Genomic DNA, 19,275 nt, shown 5'->3' on the forward strand with positions numbered 1-19,275 from the left:
ATCTGTTCCACGGAACCCAAGTTCTAGAAGACATAAATAGGTGCCCTGCTACTAAGGCGTTCTGAGGTCAAAGAATGTAGGGGTACATTGTATTCTATATTCCCCTTTTAGTGATTTGAACTGCTTGTTCATTCTGACTAACAACACTCTCGTGAACTTCTTGAGGCTCTGACAGGTCCTCAAATTAAAAAATCTCTTTGACTCAAATAGATTTAATTAGATTGGAACTTAACTGTGTTTTTCTCAAATTTGTTTGAATTTGACTGTGAGCCATTGTTAGTATGGCAACATAATCAACATCCTGAGAAACAAGGAAGCTTGACACCTTGACTTAAGAGCTGATACCCTAATTTATCCCTCATGATTTGGGGCAGTGCAACCCCTGGCCTTGTCCAAAGAAATAAATTTGTGAGGCTAGGGATGGAATTCTTGGGCCATGTTCAGCCCAGCCAAGATGTTTGCATGAAGTCCATCAAGGAGTCAGAACTTTTCAAGTGGGAGACCTGAAGAATAGGCAAAGATGTTTGTGAATTTCTGGGGTTCATTGGGCATTACCAACTGCTGTTCAACATGTTTTTGTTTTTCACTTTGCATGTTCCAGTAACTGTTCATCTCAAGATCAGTAAGGAACTCCACTGGTCAGTCACAGCTGAGGCCTTTGAGTGTTCAGATGTGTCTGTGTTAGACAGAATAACGCCTCCCATTCCCCCTAAGATGTTCACATTCTAATACTGGGAACCTGGGGTTATGTTAGCTTACATGGCAAAAGGGACTTTGCTGATGTGGTTACGAATATTGAGATGAGGAGATTGTCCTGTGTTGTCTGTGTGGGCCCAATGTAATCAGAAGGGCCCTTATAAGAGGGAGACAAGAGGGTCAAAGATAGAAAAAGGAGATGTAAGGAGTGAAGCAAAGGTTGGAGTGGTACTCTTGACGATAGAGGAAGGGCCATGAGCCCAGGAATGCAGGCTGCCTCGAGAAACTCGAAAAGGCCAGGAAATGCACGCTCCCCTAGAGCCTGCAAAGGAATGCAGCCCTGTCTCCCCTTGATTTTAGCCTGGGAAGTCTTATTTTGGACCTCTGATCTCCAGAACTATAAGTAACAAATTGGTGTTGTTTTAAGCTACTAAGTTTGTGGTCATTTGTTACAGCAACAATAGAAAGGAATACAGTGCCTTAATCCTGTCCTGTCTCCAACTAGCCCAGATCCACATAATCAAACTTGTAACATCCACTCTAAAAGGAGACTATTCTGAACTAGGAGGAGCCAGCTCCTAACATCTCATGCTTCCTGTCTACCTCTGGGAAGGTGGACCCTTTATGAGAGCAATTACTCCAAATGGGAGTAAGAGTTATTGGTATGTTGAGACAGACTTAGTAGTTCAGGTCCAGAACAGGGACCGTTGGCCACTTTCTTTCACAGGTTTGATTTTATCTTCTGCTACATACCATGCAGCCAGCCCTAGTGGTCTAGCAGTTAAGATTCGGTGCTCTCACTGGCTGTGGGCCTGGTTTGTTTCCAGGTTAGGGAACCACACCACCTGTCTGTCAGTTGTCATACTGTGGTGGCTGCGTGTTGCTGTGATGCTGAACGCTATGCCACTGGTATAGTTCAAATACCAGCAGAGTCACCCATGGTGGACAGGTTTCAGTGGAGCTTCCAGACTAAGCCAGACTAGGAACAAGGACCTGGCCACCTATTTCCAAAAAGTTGTCCATGAAAACCCTATGAATAGCAGTGGAGCATCGTCTGATATAGTGCTGGAAGATGAGAGGATGTTGCAAATAGACCGGGCAGGGTTCTGCTTTGCTGTCCACAGGGTCGCTAGCAGACTTGATGGCACTAACGAAAAAAAGGCATACCCTGAACAACTCTCCCCATTCTGGAATCTAGAGCACAAATCAAGAGGTAGTCCCATCCCAGCAAGTCAGGTGACCAAAGGAAGTTGTGGCCATGCATCTTGGACGTAACAAATAGAAACAATAAGCAAGAGGATTTATGGAGAAGGTATATCTACACATATGGCATCTGAGATTTAGGACCACTCAGAGATAGTCCTGGGAGGCCCAGTATGTTGGGATGTCTTGCCCTTTAGAATCTGGCACTCCATAGACAACCTCAGGAAGATGATCATTTCTATCTTCTGCACAGACTCCACCTGCATCAGTTATACTCTTTTTTGAAAAGATGTTTTACCTCCACGGATACCCAAGTCACCTCTTATTTTCTTTTTGTTTTTTAGGGGGTGGGAGAAATGGAGGGCACTGTTTGCTTTTTCATTTCGTCCCTTGGTGGGCATCCTGGTTTGAGAAGATGCTGTCAAAGCCTTTCATCATAATGCTTACCTATCCACTCTCTTCTTCCCACCGATTATGGCCAGATGGAGATTATCAACCAGGTACCGGAGTACCGGAGTCACATCTCTGCTGCTGTGCCTCCTAAAACAGTATGATTAATTCACCCATTTCACTGGAGAGGACCAGGGTCAAGGAGTGGGTGGTAACCCATGTCTCCTCACACGGAAACCTAATGGTTTTAGAGTTCTCAACTTGCTAGATCTGAGGACATCCAGAGCCAGAGTCTCAGCAGATGCACGTTGTGTTGGATAGACAGGGAGAATCCCCCAGTCATTAGCGATTCCTCAAACATTTGTGCTCACTTGGTCACCTCCAGTGAAGGGTCTCTGGCTAAGAATCAGACTCCCCTCCTGGGGGTCTCAGTTACTGTCAGAGAGTCACCGCAGCTGCTCCAGGCATCTGGATTCCAGCCAGTGGGTCTCCAGTCCTTGCTCCCTTCCTGCCCCAGTCTCCTCCCCTTTGACCTCCTGGGCCTCCGCTTCACTTCCCAGTTAACCTACTCTTGAATCTTGATCCTCAGTTTATGACCTGTGGGTTTTGCTTCTCAAGTGACCAAAGGAGAAGCATCCACTTCCGCCCGTTCCTGTGCCCTCACAAACCTGCCCCAACTGCTACGGGAGGAAGATAAGACAGAGATGACAATTAAGGGCTTAGTGGTATTAGGAAAATCACTGAAACTGGAGACCTAACTGGGTGCTAAGATCTGAATATTTGTGCCCCATCCCCACTGCATATGTTAAAATCCTAACCTCCAAGGTGGTGGTATCAGGAGGTGGGGCCTTTGGGAGATGATGAGGTCAGGAGGGTGGAGCCCTCACGACTGGGATTAGTGCCCTCTCAGAGAGGCTCCAGAGAGGTCCATTGACCCTCTGCCATGTGAGGACCCAGCAGGAAGTCAGCAGTCTGCAACCCAGAAGACGGTGCTCACCCGAGGGTGCTGGTGCCCTGATCCCAAGACTTCCAGCCTCCAGATCTGGAAATGAATTTCTGTTATTTATGAGCTACCCAGTCTGTGGTATTTTCATAGAGCAGCCCAAACGGCCTCAGACACTGGGTGAAAACGAAAAAGTGGGAAATGCGGTTTCACTGAGGAAAAAGCAAAAACAATGGAAGCATTCATGAAAATGTTTATCTACGTCTGATTGTAGCAGAAAATGATTAGGTACCCTGGTAAATATGTATTATATTAATATATCGTCACTTTAGATTTCCCCAATTAACCCTCTACGAGTTTACTCAGCCTTCATAATTTATCGCTCACGAAGCACGGTCATCTGTTTCCAACCTGGAAAATTAGTGGGCGTATTCCTCGGGCTTACGCGCTATCAGTTCTGCGCTTGACACTGTGCCTGGAGATGCAGGCCAGAGGTAGTGCGGGGGTTTCTCAGCCCAAGGTTGAGTAAACAGATGTCCCGGAGTTGATTTTCCCCAGAATAATTGCATACAATGAGCACAAATGTTTAATTAATCAGGAATCTTGTGCTTATTATCTTTTCACTGGGTTTCCACTGATAATGACCCAGAGGAAAATTCTTTTCCTTTGTGTGAATGATATTTTATTTAAAGGTTTTCATTTCATCATCTGATTTCCCTCCCTTTTCTAGTGGGGGAGAGAGCAAGAGCTGAAGCAGTGAATGCCTGTGCCATTCACGAAGGGCGGGCACACCCCACCTCGCGAAGGGGCGCAGGCTGCATGGCGCCTGGAGGGGGCACATACTCACTAGCCAGTCAACCGCACACCTCCGCTAAAGTCAGCACAATTTAATATTTTATAGTCACTGGATGCAAACTTCCTTCCCCCAAATCAAAGTTAGGAAAAAGGAAAGGGAGTTAAGAAAAGGTTTGACACACAAGAAGATGGAAAGACACTTGTTATGAAATGAGGTTTGAGTTTTCAGGACCGAACGATGCAGTTCAGGCTGGCTCACTAATGAAGGACCTGCTCCCCTAACCTGGTGCAGGCACAAAAAATTAATCAGGACATTGTTTGCATTAAAGGGCTGAGTTTCTGGTGGGTAATCATCAGGGAAACCCAGTCAAGGGCGGACAAGGACGGCGGCCTGATTAATTAAACATTTGCACCCGGGCTAAAAGCATGACTTACCCTGTTGGCTGTACAAGAGCTGTTGATATTAATGCCACACATGGAAGCGAGAAATGTTGTTTGCTCAAATCCACTCTGTATGGAAAGCTTGGCATTCAGGGCACATCAAGTATGTCTTTCTATGTTATTTTGGCTTCTGCCTGTGTCACTAGGTGTCAGGGATTCTGGGCAGGGCAATGGTGTACATAGCTTAGCTCTTCAAGGGGAAAGCAGTGTTTGAGCTGGCTTTGAAGCACAGGTCAAATGTGGAAATGCAGAGGTCTGGGGGGAGGCTGTTCTGGGAAAGGCATTCCAGGGAGGGGAACTTGCATGAGCAGAAGCAGGATGTCTGGAACTGTAGGGTGTGTCTTGATAACCACAAGGTCTGGTCTGATTGGAGTGCAGGGGCTGTAAAGGTCAGTGGGAATCAGGGTTGCAAAATAAGGCTGAATGTCAGCCTGAGGAATTTGAGGTTTATTCTGAAAGCCATGGCAGCTAGTGGAAGTTTCTTGGGTGGGGAGGTGGCATGACCAGGATAGTGTTCCCAGAAGATGATCTAGAGGAGTGGGGAGGATGGGTGACTGAGTAGGAGAGAGACCAGTGGGGGAGAGACCTGTTAGGACTGAAAAGATGAAGGATCATGACAGAGAAAGCCTAGTACAGAAGAGCTGCTGTTAGGGTTGCTGGAGAAAATATAGGACATTTGTATATGGGACATACTTAGACTAAAAATTATTCATTATTTATCTGAAATTCAAATTTAACTTGGCGTCCTGTATTTTCATTTGTTAAATCCAGCAGCCCTCGCTGCTGTTAGTTACCTGGTGTGGCAGCTCTGAGAATGCACCTCTCAGATTTCCAACTGCGGGGAGAGTTATTAATTGGCCGAGGCCTCAACTGCTGTCACCTGAGGTTGTTGGGTTTGAGCCCAGGCCGTGCTTCCTGTGGCCTGCTCTCAGCCAGTGACCCAGCACAGCAGGCATGCTAAGACACCAGACTCCTCTGATGGGTGACCTTGGCTCCATGACTTCCCAAAGGCCTTGCAAACTTGCCTTAGGACTGCACTGCGGGTCAAGGGGCTTCCACCCAACCTTCCTTCCTTCTCTCTCTCCTTTTCATGGGGTCAGACCTGCATTGCCATATGACAGCTCTCCCAGCCTCTCCTGGCTCCTTCCACACTTTCTCTCATCGGTCTTTACCCTGGTAAACTTTGCACATCTAATCGCATCCTGACATCTGCTTCGTGGAGGATATATCTGTCCTGGTATTGGTCTTGGCCTAATGTACCTGGGGTCCACATGGAAGATGTCAGGAGCTGGCAAGGGAAAGTTCAAGATTCGTAGATGTGAGTAAGAATCAGTGAGGGTTATAAGGCAGCTGGTGTCAAAAGTAGAGGAGAGAGAGGATTTGGAGGGGCCAAAACTTTCTGGTTTGGGTTCGTTTAATACTTAGTGCTCAGTGAAGAGTGCACATCGAAAATCGTGCCCACCTTTCGTGCCTGATTTAGATCTTAGGTGCTGTTCAAGCACCTGTGATGCTGATGCTCAGTCCTGGGTGAAGAATCTTGTTTTAAAGGACCTAGATCAGGATGGGAAATAATTCTGTTTCCAGAAGAACTCTGATAAATTGGTAGTGACCTTGGAGGGCTGTGCTGCGAAGGGCTGTGCAGCCATGTGGAAGGGCACTGGGATCAATTAACATAGTCTGTTCGGGCTGAGAGAGCAGGGGGTGGCGGGGTGAGTGTGTGCCTCTGTCGGCCCTGCCCATGTGGGTGGACTCTTAAAGGCAACATCCCATGCCTGAAAGGAAGCTACTGCTGTAGTCTGGGAAGAAGCGAGAGGGCCTGAAAGAGCCAGAGTTGAAGAGGAAAAGACAGAGAGGTAAATATGAGATTTATGGAGCTGGAATGAGCAAGCCTTGGGAACCAAATTGGTGCACGAGGTAAAGGAGAGGGAAGAATCAGATAAGATCCTGAGGTTTCAATGACTGGTGTGTGCATGTCTGTGCATGTGTGTGTGTGTTTAACTAATTAGACTATAAATGCCTTGACAACTGGGACTAGTAATTTGAGCTACTCTTCACATACCTGTTGGTAGTGGTAGTATTATCATCCTCATCAGTCTGACTTTCCATAGCCATTATACATGTGCATGGGTGTGTTTTTATATGGGTGGAATGTTCGGATGAATAGATTCATTCAATTGTATTCACTCAAATACACTAAATAGATTCCTATTTAGTCATATACATGTTTGTTCTTCATATGTACATATGTATATAGTAATTTCATCTGTTCTGAAGTCACTTCAAAAAAACCTGACCATATAGTCCACTGTAGACATGTATTATTCAATTTCTCTTTACTGGAAATAAATATGCTGATTTTAAGTGAGTTTAGATTAAGATTATGGACAGCACTTGATACTCAAGAGCAGCAATTTGCATGGTTGTGTCAAGGACAAAAGAACATCTGTCTGGCCCTGCCTCACACCAGGAGGCCCCATGCTTGGTCAGGCGTGCACCCACAGGGAGGGAAGAGGGTGACAGAAGCTGTGGGGCTCATCACCACAGAATTCAGAAGACTGACTCACTTCCCTTCTTGAGATGCCGGCCATGGTTTGTGGTGGTGGCTTACCACACTGGCCAGGCACTGGCCTTTCTTGCCATTCCCATTCCATGTGATCTCATCCCAAGGTGCCAGCTCCTGGCTTTCCATCTTGGGGACGCATACATTTTTTCAAGAGGGTGGAGGGAAAATCAACATGAAGATTAATGGACTTCAAAGCAGGGAGGGAATGAAAATACTGGAAACTTCTGCCCATGATTCAACTTTTGGGGGCACAAGAGTACACTACAGACAAGGAGGAGAATGAAATCTAGTTTTGAAGCCAGAACCTTGAGTTTAAAAGATCATTTAGAGAACTCACCTAATGCAACATAGTCATGAAAGTAGTTGTTGAATTCTGCCCACATTCTCTCTCTCTCTCTCTTTTTATAATGGTAGTCGGGGCTTAGCTTTAAAATGAATTTTAAGTTTAAGAGAATTCATTTAAAAATAGGTTCTTCATCCTGCATTTATAAAAATAATTTCTCCCAACGGAAACACAAACACATGTTCCACATATGTGGTCATTCTATTGTACAACATGCTTCTTCTGAATACCACACAAAAATAAATTACTAATCTAATTTTAAGTAGCATGGGAAACTTCTTGTGAATAGCAAATTCAATATTTCATACCAGAAAAACTTTTAAAAATGTTCAGCATAAATCTAATAATAGGTGTTAGGTCGTACATATCCATTCCCACTCTTTGTTGTGTATGTCGGCAATAATCCAGCTCAGCTCCAGTCACAGTGTTTATTGTGATATGCTAAATTACCTGAATCTGTTGTACCTTGATTTCTCTTTTAAAAACTCAAGTTGTTCATTGCCAGCGAGCTGCTCCCTCAACTGGATCTGTACAGGGCTTTAGGGAAATCGGGCGGCCAGTTAAGTTAATCACAGGTGTGAATTCCTTATGGGCCCCCAGAGGACAGCCTGTAGAATGTGTTTCCCAGCTGCAAGAGGTACCCTGAATTCTAATATGTAACCACTTCCTGAGGGGTGGGTACGATCCCTGGCTGCCAAACAGGGCCATTTTTGTAGAGGCTCAATTAGGTGAAACATGTTTAGGTGGAATAGATACCATGTACCATGTTCATGCCCTCAACCCCTGGGTTGAATGAGGATGTGGCAAATCACAGGGCTCCCCTGTATAGGCAGCCCATAGACATGGGCAGGGACTGAGCTCGCCCTTCATCATTTACCACTGCTCACTCTCCAGCAGGGGGAACTTGGCCAACGCTGCTCAATTCACAAAATGGCGCCAAATGGACCCCGAGAGAAACATTATCAAAGGCCTTTTTGTCTCAGAATGCATCAGTGCTGAGGAAGGGAATGTTATGCATGGCATGCATGGATGGGTTTTCAACCCACCCAAGTCCAAACCTCATTTTCTCTCTGGGAGAGAGGAAGGTGGCAAGAGAGGAAGCCAAGAGGCCGGGATGTTGCCAACATTCAAGTGGGAAGGGCCCTCCTCTGGAATGAGCACGTTGGCAGAGGAATGGGGCAGAGGAATGAATTTTAGAAATGTTGTGGTGAATGAGACACCAAGATTTATTTTAAAATGAAAGATTTATGAAAATAGCCTGGTACCAGAGGAAAAAGAGACTTGAGAGTTGAAATAGATGATGGTTTGCGAGTTGGAATGATGTGGAACACGGAGAATGATGTGGCAGGGAGGAGAAGGCAAGAGGCCAAGGAGAGAGTCCCTGGGAGGGTGCAGTGGACGGGGCACAGTCTGCCAGTCTGGAGGCTTGCTTCTCGTCCTACTTCCACATTGGTTCCCATGAGCAGGGAATTGGATTCTTCATCTGTGCAGGGAGGGGGGCACCAAGACACATTATTCGAGGAACAGAAGTCCACGCTGGCGCCAAGAAGCAGATAGTTGACTGTAATGAGAGGGAGTAGCTCCCAGAACCTGAGGAAGGAGTGAGGATCAGGGCAGCTGCAGGGGTGTGGAGAACAGGGACAGATAGACAGGTCCTTTAGAGCCAACTTTAATTAGCTCTGAAAGTTTTCTCTCCAGGTGCCCTCCTGCCTCAGATCCACATTCCCAGAAGGGCAATTCCAGGTGGTCTGGCTTGGGTCACATTCTCAGCTGTTGGCCAGAGGAGGGCACCCAAACCATGAGCAATGGCAGAGAGGTTCTCCAGGAGAAAATTGAGGAGCTCTCATCAGAGAAAGAGGGAATGGGAGCTGGGCAAGCAAGAACACAAGTGCCCACTGCAGAGGATTAGGACAAAGCCACCGCAAGACATTGTCTCAGGTACCACGGGATCCTGAAATGGAAAGGTTTACTTAGTATGTGCTTGATGTCGTTACTGCCTTTATTTCTCACAATTATACTGAGAGAGAGGAAACTGAATGAGGCCTCAGGAAATGTCCCCGGACTCACAACACTCTGGGCTGACATCCAGTCATGGGGCCCCACAGCAAGTGTACCTTCTGGTTCTCTGTGGTGCCCACACAGGGAGTACCAGTGGCGAGGGGAGTGGAATGGTATTTTCCAGCCTGAAGCTGCCCCAGAGTTCTGAATGCTCAACATACACAGAATAGTGTCTTTTCACCTAAGCGTCTTATATAAATTTGAAGTCTGAGTGCTTATCCCATATCTTAAATATTTTCAGGAATGCTGGAAGAGGGGCGGGGGACTGCCACCCAGTAGCATTTCTGGAAAGAATTACCTGGGGAAAGGAAGGTAAAACATGCAAGGCTCAGTCACCGCCTTTGGGCCACTTTTGGTCACCTCCTTGTTTCTGTATCAAGATGCTTGGTTCCGGTTGTTATGTTGCTGGGTTCCCATCAGTGGCCCCGTCTATGATTCCTCCATACAATGAGATGCAAAGATTTAACGGTTTCAAGAGGGAGGCTACCTAATTTGACACACATTTGACACACACATTTGACACATTCCACGCATTCCCATGCTTGAATAACACCACCTGTAAGCTGGTGAGATGGTGTTTTCCACGGGTGGTAACCCAGGAAGCTGCCCTTTTCACCCCGCTGTGGGAAGGGAGGTCTGATGCATTTTTTCCACAGTAATTTGATTTCATCTGAGAACAACTGTGGAGCTACTGTTGGGAAAGCAACCCAAGGTTCAATGTTGAGGTCGTTATCGGTATTAGATGTTCCAGGTCTGTGACATAGTTGAGTTCTATTGAATTCATCAAGGAAGTCTCCTGTCGTGAGTTCTGTCCATCAGAACGGGCAAGGGGCCAGCATGGCACCACTGTGATCCTGGGGGACAGGTGGTTTGAGTGTTTTGAAAAGCCAAAACAGCCCAACACTTTGCCTACAAAGCTGCCCTGGACCCTGGATTGGCACTGCAGTCATCTTTTTCATGTTCTGAGTTTTATTCTCCAGAGTTTTTTTGTACAGAGTCCTCTGTTCAGTCTCCAGGTTCTGTGGGACCAAAGATTAGCTTGGGGGATGAGGTCTAACCTCCGTTCTCCCCAAGCCAAGCTTAATAAATACACAATTTGAATAGAAATGTGGCGTACTTGACACATAAAGTTTCAAATCAAGTCTGCTAGCTCCCCCTTTCAACCAGATGGCCACCCCTAAGACTTTCCTAAGGAACTTTTGGAGATTCCATTTGTAGGCTCGATCTAATGAGTAGCAGACTTAGAAAAAAGAAATCCTGGGTAAGGCTGCATCCTTTAGGGGGAACTGCTTCTTTAGCTCCCAAACTTTGGCTGCAGCTCTCGGCTAACCCACATATCTATTTATAACAGCATTTGGAGAGATCCTTGAATTTGGGTGTTAAAAACGAAAGCCGAAAATAACGTATGAAGAAGGAATCCACAGGATGATTTCAACTACATATATTTTAGTACATTATTAACATGGGTATTAATGTGTACAAATAACTAACACAGTGGGTCTCTTTAAAATTTTTTCAGTTCCTTCTCCTTAAATCCCTTATGCAGATGTTCCTAACAGAGTTGCTTCTGTTTTTTGTGGGGTGTACTTTATCTTCTTTTGAGGAAGATTAGCCCTGCGCTAACCACTGCCAGTCCTCTTCTTTTTGCTGAGGAAGCCTGGCCCTGAGCTAACATCCGTGCCCATCTTCCTCTACTTTATATGTGGGATGCCTACCACAGCATGGCATGCCAAGTGGTGTCATGTCCACACCCGGGATCCGAACCGGCGAACCCCAGGGCGCCGAGAAGCGGAACGTGTGAACTTAACTGCTGCGCCACCAGGCCGGCCCCTGTAATTTATCTTAATGTAACACTCAAGTTCATAGGTGATCCCCTGCTGGGAGGGTCTGTGTGGGATGTCCCTACCTGGGACAGGGCCCTTATTTATGAACTGAAGAACCTTCTCCATCATGGTGTATGTGCTCCCTCCACGTCCACTCCAAGCTGTGAGCCTTTAAAGAGGTCATTTTCCTCCAGCCTTCTTTGCTAACTGCCTGCTTTGACTTACTTATTTCTCTGGGAAAGATTTATTTTTCTCTTGGCACGGCCGTGCAGCTTTCTGTCTCTTTCAATACTTTCTGCCTGCTGCCTCTGTGCACTGCATGATCTCCTTACTGCAGAGTGGAGGAAATGTTTGATATTTTGTTCCAACAAATATTTTTTGAATATCTACTATGTCAGGCACCGGGCTAGGTGCTACGTGGAATGGTAACTTCCAAATTTAATCTGAGTTGAAAACAAATTCCACTGCCTTGCAGAAACATGCACACCTTGATCTTTCCTGGGAGATGCTATCAACACCTTCCTGGTTGCAACAGTTCAGACTCTTACACTTAACAATTTTATGCCCATAGTGGAGGCTATACAATCACCGAGGGCAGAGCTCATACAAGAGAAGTATTTGAGAAAAGTTATTGGTTGCAGAGTGCTAATTATTTCCTCCAACGATCATTTCCTACGTTCCTCTAGGCCTTCTTTCTAGAGAAGTTCTCTGTCCAGAACAGCCCCAAAGGAAGTTCCTTAAGTGCTAAGAGACCCTGTCAGTGTCTACAGCTAATTGTATTGGATGTGGATTCCTAACCTGAGATAAGCCAGCCACATTTAGTCTAAAGACATAGAGACTACATTGGTTATCTTGGGAACTTGAACTGGAAAGGCAAGTAATTGTGAATGCAGAGACCTATGCTTTGTGGCTCCATCATGGACCAAATGGAGGCATTGCCAAGGAAGCCATTAGCACAGGGAGACAACAAAAAAATTTGTCTGTCTTAACCAGAGATCTGGGTACAAAGAAATGCCTCTCAACTGTGAATCAAGAATTCGGAACCAAGAACCTAATAATGCTGTACTTAGGTTTGAGGTTTGAATTTATGCTATGGATATGGTCTATGAATATTTGATATGAGATATTAACATAAAAATGTGATTCTAGGCCATGATGCTGTGCAGTCATGAACCAAATACAAAACTCTCTATTGAGTCACAGCCCAGGCCACACAGGATCCCCATAAATAAAGCCACACTGAAGACAAGCTTACCCTCCAAAATTACAAAACTTATGGGAAACAATCACCATGAGAGAGTATCAACAGATAGAACAGACATTGGGATCAGATTCCCAATAACTTCAGATAATAGATCTATTGTACAGAGACTATAAGTATGTTTAGGATGCTTATAGACATAAAATAATTAAAAACGTAATAAATGTACAAGGTACTATGAAAAAAGAAAATACATATTTGAAAAAGAAACAAATAAAACTTATAGAAGTAATAATTGTAGTCATTAATTTTAATGGACTAGATATGGCTAAACAGAAAATTAATGTCCTGGAAGAGAGATTTGATTCCAATTCAGAATGCATCACAAAGACAAACATATGAATGAGTAATTGCAGATATGGAAGATAGAATGAGAAAGAATAAGAGTTTCAGAAGAGGAGAATACAAAAGAAAGAGAAGAAATATTCAAAGGCAAAAAGTTTAACAGTTGTTGAAGATAAAGATCATGAGATTCAGGATGCACAAAAAAAGCCATGAGCTGAATAAATAAGGATAAATCCAGACCTTAAGTCCACTGTAATGAAATTGAGAACACCAAAGCCAATGAGTTCTTAAAGCAATCACAGAGAAAAGACCTATTTCCTACAAAGGAAATATGATTAGACAGACAGGAGACTTCTCAACAGCACAAGAGAAACCAAAAGTCAATAAGATAATCTACCCAAAGAGTGAGATCCAAGAAGGGAAATTAAATTTAAACAAGCATTGTCTATAGGAATAACAATGAAATTGACAAATTTTAAGAGCATAGAAAAATGTGGAACTGAAATATTGGGCAACAATATGTAAGAAGATAGGGAGATGATTAGATCTCTGAAGATTGGTAGGTGGGTAGAGATGCTAAATAGTTTTTAAAGTCGAGGATGTGTGATAAAAATGTAAGGGTAACATCTGAGAGGAAGGGTAACAAGTGAGATGTATAATTGCCAAAGCAGTAGAAAAGGAAAAGAGGAAATAAAGAAAACTTGATCAGGGCAGTAAAAGGCAGGTAAAAGGTAAGCAAAGATCCTAAATAGCAAGGTATATACAAAGCCCAAAATAAGATGGCAGAAATAAATCCTAAGTAAATATAAATGGACTAAATGTGTCAGTTAAAACACAGAGATGGTTAACTTGGATGAAAAAATAAAAATCTACATGGTTTATGAGACTCACCTAAAATATAAGGGCAGAGAAAAAAAAACAAAGGCAAAAGAACGATCAGACCAAGAAAAAAAAGATGGAATTACATTTATACCAGACTTTAGGGCAAAATTCATGATTAGGGATATAGATTATTATACAAATATAATAATTCTAACATGTACCCAATAACAGCCTGAAATAAAAGGCACAAATTGAACTCCGAGGAGGAATTATCAAATATATAATCGTAGTAGGAGATGTTTTAACACATCTTTTCAGAGAGGTAAAGAAAATTGTAAAGAGTCATAAGGAAGAAGCTTGAATAAGTTATTTTGGGGTTGATAATGACAACTGTCCAAATAGTACTTCTGGTTCCAGGTCAGAAAAGGCTAGGGTCTCTCTCCATGAAATTCAGTTGGGAAGGCAAACTTTCCACAGGAGACTCTTTTTGGGAAGGTGGGAGCGGATTCTGTGACCTTTTCTTTGACTTGTGCCGAACCCTCTAATGTGGATGAGGCCCGTTCCAGCCTTGCCTCAGGGAGGGAGTAACTTTGGCACGTGAATCCTGCTGACTGTTATGTAACTTGGCTATGACTTTTTTTTTCCTTCTGCTTTTTAAATTAGTGCAGGCTAGTATGGCCTCAAGATTCTCTGCACACAGCTGAGGCAGCAGAAAGTCACATGCATTAGTCAAGGTACAGGCTAAACTGCTGTCATAAAGACACTGAAAAATGCAGTGGCTCAGGTGAGATTCTTCACTTCCCTCGCAGTCCAGATGCGGGCGGGCGGGCAGTACCAGGCAGGTATGTGGCGCTGCTCCATAAAGTCATCAAGCTGCCTGCTGTTGTGTTGTCCTCCTCTTCATTCCCACATTTGCATGTCAGCCCACCGGAAGGGTGAGCCTTTTGAAAGCTGTGGCCCAGAATTTGCACACAACACTTTCACTCATGTCCCTCTCTCTGGAACTTAGTCACATGGCCAATCTGAGCTGCACGGGAGTCTGGGAAACATGGTCTCCAGCTGGGCAGCCATCTTCCTTGCTCCTTAATAAGTGTGTGCCTGTGTGTATGTGCGTGTTTTGGGGTCATTCTACTGCTCCAAGGAAGGAGATTGAACAGGATAGCTGAGGAAGCTGAGCAGTGTCAGTCACAGCATAAAACTTTATTTTTAATCATAGCCCAACTCATTACATGTGAGGGACATTGGAACCTCTCAGAACCTCATCTAGAAAACTCTATCTCACAGAGGTGTTACAATGGCAATCAAGATGAAGAGAGTGAAAGTGAGGGCTCGCAGGGCTCTCTGTGGGCCCCTGGCTCTGTATCCCTCCTCAGCGCAGAGCAGAGGCCCCAGCCAGGCACGCGCGGCACCACGGGGCCACGGGACTCTGTGGGGGGTGAGCCAACAGTTGACCTGCTCCTGCCTCTGGCTGCTATTCCTGGAGCTCCTCTCTCCTTCTCCTGATCCCCTCTTCTCCCTCCCCCGCCTCCCCAATGGAAGGTTTCTGCAAATTGATGGACTGTCACCTGGAAGGTCGAGGCAGACCCCAGATCCCTGTGTTCTCGCTGGAAGGAAGGATTAATGAGCCCCTCAGAGCTGTCTCTGGCTGGAGCTCATCTCAGAGCTTGCTCCGGCTGGGACGGCCCACCGCCGAGAGAAAGGCGGGCGGTCGCAAAGCTTTGGTCATGCTGCCCTGTGTGTGACCTGTCAGGTTTTGTTTGCGATCCGTTTGTGCCCAAAGGTGCAGGTCACATGCTGAGCTCCTCCCAGGAATCTGATTGTTTGCAGTTGTAAAGTGCAGGAGCTTGGATCTGTCCGAGCAGAGGGTTAAATCATGGAGTGTTTTACAAGGGCAGCTATAGAGAATGTCTTGTTTTCTCCTTATATGGCTATTTTTCTCAGTCCAGAATCCCAGGGTGTATTTTACGTGGTTGAAATACACAAATGGAGTCATAGTCTTAGCCAAACATGCTATGTGGCTTTAAAATTAACAAGCCTCTCTCTACTTCTGTACCCCAAACACACGTTCACACGCACGGCTTCCGTTGAGACTGTGGAAAGATACTCCCTCCTTTTCAGCCAAAAACATTTGATGGAGTGGATATCTACAATTCCTTTGCTTTATGCATGAGAAATATTTCTTTTGATGAGAGTAGTTTGCAAGTATGTGGGTCAAATCTAAGTATCAAGTTTTTAATGAGTGTCTACTGTGTGTGAAGTACTAGGTTAGCTTAGCTCTGGGGTAGACAGAATGGGGCACCAAACATTCAAATATGAAAAGGAAAGTTGTTTAGTGATAGTTCAAGATGATGCTAGAAGTATCAGAAGGTGAGTAAGAGCATGAACTTGCCACCGGCACTCACTGGAAGGAGAGATCTGTTCAGACTGGCGACGTCAGGGCAGGCTTCACGGAAGAAGTAGAGGTTGAACTAGATGGATTTAGTTAGGTCAAGGGGAGTGAGGGAGGCATTCAGGGTGGGTGGGGCCTGAAGGAAAATGCAGAGGAAGGAAAATGAAGAGGCCCTTTAAAAGAAGAGAGCAAATGATCCAGAGTGACTACAGCATGTGGTTCTTGGAGGAGAAAATGAACTTTGGTGGGAAAGGTAGACTTCGGCTGGGAGTGGACTGGGCAGTCAGGCTGAGGAGCTGGGGTTTTCTTGCACGGCAAAGGGGAGGCATTGAAAGCTTTGGGGTATTTATTTGATCCGAAAGAGTCTGGGCACCAGGATTCTCAATAATTTATGCTTCCAAAACTTAATTTTTTTTTTTGGCTACCTCAGTGAATATGACTTAATCTAGATAATTAAGATTGGAATAATTAAGTATGATCTTTAGGTGTTAAAAATAAGACTCCTTATTGAAAGTTCCTTTTTGGTGATTTCACAAATGAGAAATTCCGAGTTTATTACTGAGTAAAATTCTTGGCCACACCTTCTGGAACACAGACTATGAACTCAGGCTTCGCAGGGGGAAGTTGATTGACCAACTTTCATTCTTTGTGGGAAGAGAGGGAAATTTTGGGGGAAAAATCAGGCACTGGATTCAGATCCAGAAACACCACATTTTAAGCAAATTGTGATGAAAATTTGCATTTCAGGGCCATTTTGGAGATAAAATCTGGCATGGGAATTATGCCACCAAAAGCTCAGTTTTTGAGTCCCATTCTATTTTCACTTGAGTTTTCTTCCAGAGATAGAGCTGGGATTGTGATGTCTATTATAAATGTGAAGATATTGTAAAAGAGCTTTAATGACTTTCCCAGACTCACACAGCTAGTTCATGGCAGAGCAAGATTCTTGGGAGCCTGGAGGGGTCCAAGCACTGTCCTTGCAATTGTGAGTTGGCAGCGCCCAGGCTCCAGTGGGTAGAGGCGCAGATGAATAGTCAGAGACAGCCTAATGAGACAGAGAGGTTGTCCCAGGTGGGAGTGATGACAGGTGACTGGGGAGGAGGCAAGAAACAGATAGTCCTGGTGAAGAGGAGCTTGAGGATTCTGGTCTGAGAGAATAGTGACACCACCAACCCAAATGACAGCCCCCCCAGGCTAGGTGGTGTGCCACTGACAAGGAAAGGCTCCTGGGCAGGGCCAGCCTGAGTAAAGATGCTGAGGGACCTTGGGCAAGTCACTTGACTTTTCTGAGCCTCAGTTTCCTCCTCTGCAAAATGAAATGAATTATAGCCCCTGCCAGGGCAGGTAGTATGAGGATTACATGAGACAATGAGGGCAAAGCGTCTGGCTCTGTCCCTGGGACATGGCTATGTTCAGTACAGATTTTTTGAATGAGAGCCATCAAGAACTATGAAGCAGGTGAGCTAGAAATGATATGAAGACCTGCAGTCTGTCTACGGATGAGGGTGGCATTGGGGTTTACATCTAAGAACAGAAGAGAGCTCTAAGGGACCGGAGCTCTCTTTTTGTTATCATTTCTAATAGCTCACTGAAGACGATCAGGCAGAAGAAACACACGCACACACATGCACACACACATTGGGTAAAACTGAGTGGCTGTTCCTGCTGAGGACATGCTGTAGGTGAGAAAAGTAGACATGGAAAAGGCTCCCACTGGTAGATACCCAGTCATGGATTTATCAAGGATCATTTGATGATGATGCCATTTTTCAGTTTTAAAACCTTCTTCTAAAATATTTAGTGCTTGCAAGGGGGAATGCCAGGCTTCCATGTCACTTGCACAGATATTGTGTAGGTGTTAAGCCAGGCAGGTGTGATAAATCCAAGTTGTGTCTGTTACAAGATCAGCATTGACATACACGATGTCACAGAATGGTAAAGCCAGAGAGGTTGGGGAGAAAAATCAGGATATACATGGGTTCTATATAATTGTTCGCTATCAAAATACAAATTATTTGCAAATGTTTATTGTAAAATCTATTGTGTAATACAGCTCATTCTTGCCTCTGGAGAGCGAAACTATTACTATGTATTGCCATGTGCTGCTATTAATGCCATCAATGTACCTGTATGTTTTTGTATCTTGGATGAGTCCGTTGTTTATTTATTATGACTGTATGACTCATTTTGGTGGGCTACATTACCAACATTTATTTAGGGTGTTGAAGAGCAATAGACACATTGGTTTAGCAAGACCACAGAATCATGAGGATGAGTACTAAAGTGTGTAGAACCTGGCCAGTTACGATAACCCATTTAATAAATCAGCTTTGGACTTTGGTGTCCTGTTTGCTTGAGCTCTTCCAGAATCACATTTTTGCTGATTTTTTCCTCCTTAATTTCCTGAACCACATTTCTAATAATCAAGACCTGGTGTCAGAAAGTCCCACAGCATTATTTGTTTTGAATTTTTCTTTTAAACACATATTCAGTAGGCTCAGCCCCAAAAGGACCACATTTACTTGGGCCACTTCAGAAATGGAATTCTTTTGAGGAGAGACTGGCAGGATGCTCTGGAAGAGGCGATCTTTGGATATCGGATGTGGCTCTGTTCCTTACTTCTCCTTTGTTGGATCTTTTTCTACAATAGTCCTTGCAGAACCTAAGCTATCTATCCATCTCTTGTAGTGAATTTGAGGGAGGTTTCAAGAAATCAAAATACTGAATCTTAATACGGGGGCTGTTTTACAAGTTCACTATTAGGAAGAATCAAATTCTTGCTTGAGTTTCAAAGAACAATGCGATGCCTCGGCATCACTCAGATATGTCCATTTTAGTTGAACTTACCCTTGTTCCCAGAGCTGGAATGCCTGGCTAGCATAGGCAAACCCAGCGACGGGGCGAGCACTCACTGCTCACCAGGGAAAACCATGCCATTTATTCTGAGAATGTGCAGAAACAGCATTTGATTGGGAAGAGGCCTTAGGTCATTTATCTCCCACTTTTAAAATGATGAGATCAATGTGTCTCCCCAGTGGCTGTCCCCCTTCTATTCAGCAACAATACACCACTTCTTTTCAAAGAGAAATATGCTTCCAATAAGGGGGAAGGGAGGCAGGGGGTGGTAGCAAACGGGATCAAGCAACTTTCATTGAAGGATTCATTTTTGATTTAAATATTTTGTTCTAATCTCCAACTTCCTTTTTAACTTGGCAGAATGACCAAAAGAAAAACAATGTCCCTCCCTAGCCCAGTTTACAGCC

At 44.6% G+C, this 19,275-nt stretch overlaps 1 long non-coding RNA gene across 1 annotated transcript in view; it reads left to right on the forward strand.

The window, feature by feature from the left end:
• Positions 1-6,115: 6,115 nt before the first annotated feature.
• The window catches only part of LOC123280165 (uncharacterized), a 42,201-nt gene continuing 29,041 nt past the window's right edge, over positions 6,116-19,275 (forward strand). Inside the window, exon 1 of the long non-coding RNA XR_011497271.1 lies at positions 6,116-6,321. This is a non-coding gene — a long non-coding RNA (uncharacterized lncRNA). The remainder of the gene's footprint in view (positions 6,322-19,275) is intronic.

Source organism: Equus asinus, chromosome 23 (genome assembly GCF_041296235.1).
Source record: "Equus asinus isolate D_3611 breed Donkey chromosome 23, EquAss-T2T_v2, whole genome shotgun sequence".
In the NCBI taxonomy this organism is placed as follows: domain Eukaryota; kingdom Metazoa; phylum Chordata; class Mammalia; order Perissodactyla; family Equidae; genus Equus; species Equus asinus.